Genomic DNA, 8,716 nt, shown 5'->3' on the forward strand with positions numbered 1-8,716 from the left:
ATCTGACCATGGCACCCTAATAGTTTATGAATGGAACTTTTGCTAGCCATTGCTGGTAACTTGAATAATGATAACATTTTGTATTATGAAAATTATGAAAGGAAATGGACAAAAAAGATCACATTTTTGGCCTACAGTGGTTTGGTTTGAAAGAAAGAAAAAGCAAAAGGAAAAAAACATAATCTCAGCCTGGTCACCCCTGTAAAAGCTGGTGCATTAAGACTTAAAAGCAAGTATGATTGCAGGAATCTTTTTAGTTCTCCTGATTTGGTCTGGTCTAGTTATACATGGAGATGAGAGACCACTGAAATGAAAGAAAAGGCAACTTTTAGACGTACAATTTATTTCGTTTATGGCTAATTTCTGCACTGTAATGGTTCTGTATTACAGTTCTCTCATGTGTTCTGAATTTACTCTATAAAACTATAGTAACATGCATGATTATGCATGGATAAAAGACTGAAAGAGTCATTTTCTTAACACACTTACACTTAACACACCTATAATAGTAAAAGGCAATTCTTACTTATCCTAATATTATAATTACACACAATAGCAAAGGTTAATTAATAGTGACACTTTTATTAAAGTGCACCATTAAAGAGTATTAAGTGGTATTAAATATACTCGCCTCATCCCAGGTCAGGTGGATCTCACCATCAGATGATTTGCCCTTGAAAATGTCTGGAGAAAACCCCCATGCAACAGACGTCTAAGCACATTTTGGAATAGATAAAAGATGTGGATTTATTACCTGACATCTTATCCAGGCGCAACATGAGAGTGGTGAACTCCTCCAAAGAGGTGGTGGAGAAGCCTGAATACCGAGACGACATCAGCCCCACACTGGCATCATTAACATCCATTCCTGATAAAGACACGAGGAGACAGTGAGGAGTTCTCCAGTTATAACACGAAGCAAGCTCCAAATGTGTTACTACACTTAAATGTGTTCAAATGTGACAATAATTAGTGTTACCTGCGGCTTTAATCGCCTTCTGGAGCTCATCGTCAGACAGGGATCCATTTTCATTCACATCAGAGCGATGAAAGAGATTCTACAAGCAGGATGAACTTACATTTAGAAGCAAATAGTAGTTTGAACATATCTCATTTTTAAAATTTTAAACTGAAAGTTTTTTGGGGGAAAAAAACTCTAAAAGTTGAAGAAATAATTAAATTATGTATTAATCTTGGAGACTATACTTGCTGCATTACTTTGTATTCTTGAATCTTCTTCCAGAGAATTGAGAATTCAGTAAAGGTCATTGTCATCCTTTGATCGAGCTGTGCAGGTTAAGGATATCTTACAAAAAAGTTCTTACTCCTAATAGAAATGTGGCCAGTTGTCAGTTTGATCATCAACTTTGATCATTTTGGGTGTGGCATCACATAAAAGCAAAAGGAAAATAACTGTATAATTTAGGATACATCCACCAAGGCAATCATACACCTGCGGGCATCCAAACTAAAGCCCCTGTGGCCATTCCCTGTTGAAAAACATTAATTTTTTCTATAAAAGCAAACAATCAACAACAAGATATGAATGATGATTTTGAACCTTTCATAGCACACATGTTCATCTTACCATGAGGGAATCTGTCATTCAGGAGCTTCTGGAGTTGTACAGAAAGCAGCTCATCATTCTACCAAGAGGCAGAGAAACAACTAAAATGTATCGATGCATATCAGGAAAAAGTAAAGATTTGAAGAAAGAGAAAAAGATTGACACCTGATCAGCATAGAGTTTAAATAAGGCATAGTTTGGATCCTCATCAGTGGCTTTCTCATTGTCTTTGTCTCAGATCTACAAGAGAGCAAAATTTATCTCTTTCTTATCAGCAGCAGTGTGAAATAGAGGCTATAACACTTGGAGGAAAAATATACAACACAGATTTTTCAAACCTCAGAAAGATGGTCATCTTTTTCATCTTCCCCTCCTTGACAGGGCCTAGAAGCAGAAGAGAAGGTTTAAAGCTTTACAATTAACATTTGTCATCAAGCTATTTCAAGATCTCAAGAAAACAGGATGTGACGTTTCAGGATCATGATAGCCATAAAGAGTCTTAGCAGGACTACTGAAGTCCACTGAAGGTGAAACCAAACCATTCTCCTTAAGTCAGTGGTTCCCAAACTGTTTTGCTAGGCCCCCCTTTGTTTTATAAGAAAAATGTTTGCCCCCCCCCCCCACCACCACCACCACCTAAACAAAGATATGCTTCACCATATTTTCTAGTCTTTGGCTTGAAGGAAGTTGGTTTGGATTTGTGTGGGAACCCCGTCCATTATGCTAGCAATGTCCAAGCATTCTTTTTTCATACCACCCCTCCTGGAATGTACATGAAGGAATGTATATGATGAAATTGTTTCCCAAGTTTCAGTGTATGTTGTTCAAGTTAAATCAATGCTGACTAAATCTGTGAAGGTTCTCAGTCATCCAGGTCATCGTAGTCTAAGGAGCTTGGAAAGAAAAGCGTCTGGACGTTTCACCTCTCATCTGAGAAGCTTGAGAAAGAGGAGTGAAAGAAGCCATTTACGTCCACTGTGAGCGACCATCTTTGAACAGAGGTGGTGGTTTACGACACCAACTGTCTGCCATCTATAATCCAGTTTTGAGATCCCTTCCCAGACGCCTTAACGCCCACTCACACCCTGGGCCATATGACCTCAGGAAATCACATGATAGGGTGGGGCTAGGTTTCACAATGAGCTCACCCGAAACCTTGGCTGATTGTGACCCACACCCGTTTTCACACCTTGGCTCATGTGTCTGTAAAGGTTCTCAGTCATCCAGGTCATTGTAGTCTAAGGAGCTTGGAAAGAAAAGCGTCTGGACTTGTTTAAGTTGCTTGAAGACGTTTCACCTCTCATCCGAGAAGCTTCTTCAGTTCTAAGGGTAAATGGTGGGGAGTCCCAGATTTAAACCCATTTTTACACCTCGGCTCATGTGATTAGATTGAGGATCCCTCTTTGGGGGGTAACTCGCACTGGGTTTAAATCTGGGACTCTCCACCATTTACCCTTGGAACTGAAGAAGCTTCTCAGATGAGAGGTGAAACGTCTTCAAGCAACTTAAACAAGTCCAGACACTTTTCTTTCCAAACTCCTTAGACTTTGCTCATGTGATTAGGTAAAGAATCATCAGGGGGTCCTTTTGTCCCTCTTTGGGGGGATACTCCCACGGGGTTTAAATCTGGGACTCTCCACCATTTGACCCTTAGAACTGAAGAAGCTTCTCGGATGAGAGGTGAAACGTCTTCAAGCAACTTCCATATTCATATTCCATATTCCAACTTCCAACCTAAACTTGGTTTATATCTGACCCAGATAGACTGCAGGTCATAATTTCTTACCTGAAGTTCAGTTCACCTGACACTTGGACCGGCGGCTGCCTCGGGTCTCTGCTCCTCCTTGACTCCCCTCTCCCTCATCCACCTGCTGGCCTCCACCACTTGTTAATTTTACTGAATCTGTGGAAGCTCCGCCATAGCCACCACCAAACAACTGAGTTATTTTTAGTAAAAAGAAGTAATTGTAAAAAAGTAATTGTCATTACTCAATGATGTCCAGTGGTCTCCTGTCAGAGCCACGCATTCTGTGTGAACTAAAGCCTCTTCTTTTTTCTTTTTCTCCGTTTCATACAGTTCGTGGATTCGAATTGTTATTGTGCTTCTCGCTGGGGGCTTGTAGGACGCGTCCTGAGATGCAACCTTTAAAACATCCGCAAAGCCCTTGTCCTCCACAATGCTTAGCGGTCTACAGTCCTTTGCTATCCATTTGGCTATATTGTCGGTCAGTTTGTCCAAAGAAGACTTACCGAGTGGCCTGCGTTCACTAAGAGTGGTCTGACGCAGGCCAGGTGAAGCAGCTGCCCCGACAATCGCGTGTTTGGCATTAAGGTGGTATTTTAAGGTCGAATTTGAACGGTGAAATTGAAACTCTTTACTACAGTGAGTGCAAATTACAACGCGTTTGTTTATTGTCCCATCTATGTTCTTCTTGTATTTAAATTCCCCATCCAGAAGGCCATCCTGTTCCTGCTTCTCCATTTTCAGTGGCGCGGTAAACAAATCAAGTGGAATTATGGGAGCGACTTATCTGCGTGTTGCGCTAAATAGTTAAATATTCTAACGTAATTAATTCCAAAATTTAATTATCGCAATTAACGCGTTAATTTCGACAGCTATAATTTTTACACATCGGCCAGTAGTGATGTGCGGATCGATCCTGAAATATCAATTCCTCCGATACCAATCATTTATGTTGTAGAATCAATTCTCACATTAAAATATTGATATTTTAGTAATTTAGGATAAATTTGTAGTTTATCATTAATAGGAACACAGTGGAAAGAAACTATAACATTCGGATATTCTACAATCAAAGGAACTACTTCCTCTTCCACCTTTCACAGGGGCACCACAGGGGACTGTCCTCTCCCCCTTCCTCTTCACCCTCTACACCACAGACTTCAGCCACTGCACAGAGACCTGCCATCTTCAGAAGTTTTCTGATGACTCTGCGGTGGTTGGATGCATCAGCAGGGATGATGAGACAGAGTACCGGGCTGTGGTCGACTCCTTTGTCACGTGGTGTGAGCAGAATCATCTGCAGCTCAACGTGGCAAAGACCAAGGAACTGATCGTGGACTTCAGGAAGACCAGGAAACACTTGACCCCTGTTTCAATTCAGGGGGTCAGTGTTGACATTGTGGAGGACTATAAATACCTTGGAGTACACATTGACAATAAACTGGACTGGGCTAAAAACACCACAGCACTTTACAGGAAGGGCCAGAGTCGTCTCTATTTTTTGAGGCGACTGAGGTCCTTCAACATCTGCCAGAAAATGCTGAGGATTTTCTATGAGTCTGTGGTGGCCAGTGCGATCCTCTATGCTGTTGCATGCTGGGGGAGCAGGCTGAGGGTCGCAGATGCCAACAGACTTAATAAACTGATCCGTAAGGCCAGCAATGTTGTGGGGATGGAGCTGGACTCCCTCAAGGTGGTGTCGGAGAGGCGGATGCTGTCCAAGATAAAGACAATGTTGGATAACACCTCCCACCCACTCCATGACATGCTGGTCAGTCACAGGAGCTCGTTCAGTGAGAGACTGAGATTACCGAAAAGCACCACTGAACGACACAGGAAATCATTCCTGCCTGTGGCCATCTCCCTGTACAACGCATCCACTTAACACACTGTTTGCTGCTACAACTACACATGTTTCTTTTCCAAATATTTATTTATAAGTGACTTATGTATGTATGTATGTATGTACATATATGTATATATTGTACTATTCTTAGTTAGCGTATTGTCTGTCTTGTCTTAATGTTGGTTTAAAATGGAGCACTGTAACAAAAAATAATTTCCCCCAGGGATCAATAAAGTATTCTGATTCTGATTCTGATTCATAGTCATGTGCGAAATACTGCTGTATAAATGTCTCGCAGCCCCTTGGCGTGCGCACTCACAACAATGGCTGAGCATAATTGTGCGGATATACTTTACCTCCACAAACCGCTGAGACGTGGTTTGCGATACATGTGGCAAAAAAGTGAGGTGTTGTGGCCATACTTGCCAACCTTGAGACCTCAGAATTAGGGAGACATTCAAAAGGGCTGTTGGGCGGGGTGATAAATACATTTTACAGTGTTTATTTATCGGATAAAATACGTTAAATGTCACTGTTATTATTGGCCAGCCCGGAAACAGCGGTGGTGTCCAAATCCAGAGGCTGCTTCCACCTTCGCGGTCTAAAGAAAGCCGGGTAGTACGTCATGAGCTCCCTCGGTGGAGTGAAACTCTGCTGTCTGCTCCTTGCTATCTAAAATATAACCGGGCGCTGACGTAAACTCTCGACCGTCTCACACTTTGTTTAATCAGTTTTCTGTTTGACGTTTATTCAGCTGTGTGAAAACCCCAGAGGAACCCTCCCGAGGGATTAATAAATTGAATCTAATCTAATAACTTTAATCTCAGCCAAACCGATTTACTCATGAAGAAATAAAACAATGAAAAAGCCAAACAATAAAATTTTTAAGTTATCAAAGTGACTTATATATCATGTTTAACCCGAGTAGCGGAAGACCGCGGGGGTTTGAAGACGATGTGTCGGTCGGCTCAGATAGTTTACACAGCTACATTCTCACCTGAAAATATGTTAAAAGATTTTTTGCAACCCAGAAAGAGAAATAAGAGTAATATTAAAACTAAGTAGCTTGCGCCATTGTTGGAAACTGGAACTGGCTGGGCCGAGCTATGAATTCGGCGATATTGTTTTTCAATTTTGTTGTCCGGGTGGAGAAATTCGGGAGAACGGTGGCTCCGGGAGATTTTCAGGAGGGGCACTGAAATTCTTGATTCTCCCGGAAAAATCGGGAGGGTTGGCATGTATGGTTGTGGCAACACCACTAACCTTGTCAAACAACTCAGAGTAAATCATATCACAGAATATGACGAGCGTATGTTGAGGCGAACTGAAGAGGAGGAGAGGGACAGGTGCTGCTAGGGCGAGACAGACGTCTCGCACGGAGTCCTTTAGTGCTGCATGCAGGCACAACTTACGTTTTTTTTATTTCTATATGATGAACTCTGCATTATTAAGTTATAAGAACAAGTAATCTGATGTCCTGTAATCATTATGACGCTATAATTTGAGATACAATAAGTTTTTGTACAAAGTATCGGTATCAGTATCGTCGATACCACCCTGAATTTTACTTGGTATCGGATCGGAAAGGAAATCAGTGGTATCGCACATCACTAGTTTTCAGTTGTTTTCACAGAGTTGTGCGTCCACATTAAAACGGCCAAAAGCGCTTACGTTTTTTTTTGCGCATGCGCAAAAGCGGTTAAGTATTAAAGAATTTGAAGAAAGATCTGGAGCATGTATAAGCTGATATTAATCCTTTTTAGGGCTGCCAAAATTGAGAGCAATTAAAACAACTGCTGTATAATGCACTCCACTATCTTTGTTTATTTGGTCACATGACTGCATCACATGACTAAAATGCGTCATCGTTTTAGAAAGTCTGCGTTTTTGAGTGTCCACACTGCGACTGAACGGCTCTGTTTTGAAATGTATGCTCTGTCGGGGAGGGATTTCAAAACGTTGCGTTTTTCCTTGGACAGGAGGCCAAAACGGAGAGAAAACAATATGTTTACGTTTGAAAACGCATTAGTGTGGACGTAAGTCTGGCTTCATTAGCCATTTCCAGGTCCAAACTCTGCCTCTGGTACCTATGTCAAACGAACACTGCGGCATCGCTGAGAGTTAAAAAACTGTCTAAATTCTTTGATCTTTAATAAAATGAGCATTGTGGCTGCTCTACCCGGTGTAACAATTAAGTTTAAAATCCAGGCATCCATGAAAACAGGATTTATGAAGTATAACAGAATTAGAAGGTAGCAGGGCATTAGCTCGCTCGTTTCCATCTAAAGATAATATAGCATGTTCTGACTGAGAGATTTCTGAAAAGATTAAAACGTACAGCTCTGGTATCACTTCTGACATAAATTTAGGCAGAAAACTAAACAACAGTTTGTAGGGTTACTGCAGTTGGGCTAGCTCAGACCTTCACAAAGTGTGGGGCCCGCCCCCTAGGGGGGGCGCAGAGCCATTGCAGGGGAGGCACGGTATGAAAAGGGGGGGAAAAAACCAAAACGCTTGGACACTGCTAGCACAAGCGGCCACAGAAACGCAAAGCAGGAGATGAAGCATCGCTGAGTATGTTTCCAAACCAACTTCATTCTAAGCCAAAGACTATAAAATATGATGAAGCATGTCTTCCCTTTGGCTTCACCTGCACAAGTGCCAAGGTAGGTCTCCTCAGCAGAATTGGTTTTCCCTGCGTCGGGAGCACGCGCTGGGCTGTTCAAATCACGGACAAACAGTATCCCACATTCTTAATTTTTAGTTCACAAACACTTGTTGTAATGACTAACTACTCCTGACATGTTGGAGATGTTTGCTCTTTATACAGTAAAGTTACAGCGGGATACAAATAATATCAGGCTGATCCTGCCGTGATTTGTTCCCCTGGTTCAAACCACAGACAAACAGTATCCCACAGTTGTTTATGTTTTTGAACCCCTTTTGCACAGAGAGGCATTTTTTGAAAAATGTATTGATAGCAATGTTGAATATTATTACACAGGTAAAAAAACAACTACACATAAAATATTCACAACGTGACGCCTCTGCCTTCGTAAATGGAGGGACAGTAACTGCGTGTGTATGTAAGCCTGTAAAAACTGAAGATAGTCAGATTAACAGTATTTTGTCTCTATCCGCCATTCTGCAATTCATCTCATGTAAACAATAACGTGGCGCACAGTGTGACGTGAAAAAAAGGTACATACCTTTGACGTTGTGTGACAAACTCTGTATTCTTCGTCCACACGTAAACGCAAAAAAGGAGTTTTAAAAAATCTCCGTTTTCGGTGATTCAAAACGCTGTTTACGTGTGGACGAAACAGCTGCGTTTTCAAAAATACCCGTGTAGGTGTGGACATAGTGTAAAAGAGTTAGTAGTTTATTTTATTACTACCTGTCATTTTTAATTGTTTACTAAATGTTTGAGGTGTGAAATAAACCTCAATGGAGCAAAATAAGGGTGTGTGTGGTTGGAGGATGTTTTTGTGTTTCAAATTGGTCATGTGACTGCATGGCCACATCTGATTGGTAAAAAAGTTACCGGAAACTCCACTGG

At 41.4% G+C, this 8,716-nt stretch overlaps 1 long non-coding RNA gene across 1 annotated transcript; it reads right to left on the reverse strand.

The window, feature by feature from the left end:
• Positions 1 to 1,011: 1,011 nt before the first annotated feature.
• On the reverse strand, positions 1,012 to 1,463 carry LOC146660796 (uncharacterized). Its single transcript, XR_014913557.1, has 3 exons — positions 1,432 to 1,463; positions 1,219 to 1,287; positions 1,012 to 1,058 (listed from the first exon to the last, which is right to left on the reverse strand). It is a non-coding gene; the product is annotated as an uncharacterized LOC146660796 (long non-coding RNA).
• Between the last annotated feature and the right edge of the window lie 7,253 nt (positions 1,464 to 8,716).

The sequence above is a fragment of the Rhamphochromis longiceps genome, linkage group LG10 (assembly GCF_057381845.1).
Source record: "Rhamphochromis longiceps isolate RC_006_pf linkage group LG10, R_longiceps_female_GT1.1, whole genome shotgun sequence".
Classification (NCBI taxonomy): Eukaryota; Metazoa; Chordata; class Actinopteri; order Cichliformes; family Cichlidae; genus Rhamphochromis; species Rhamphochromis longiceps.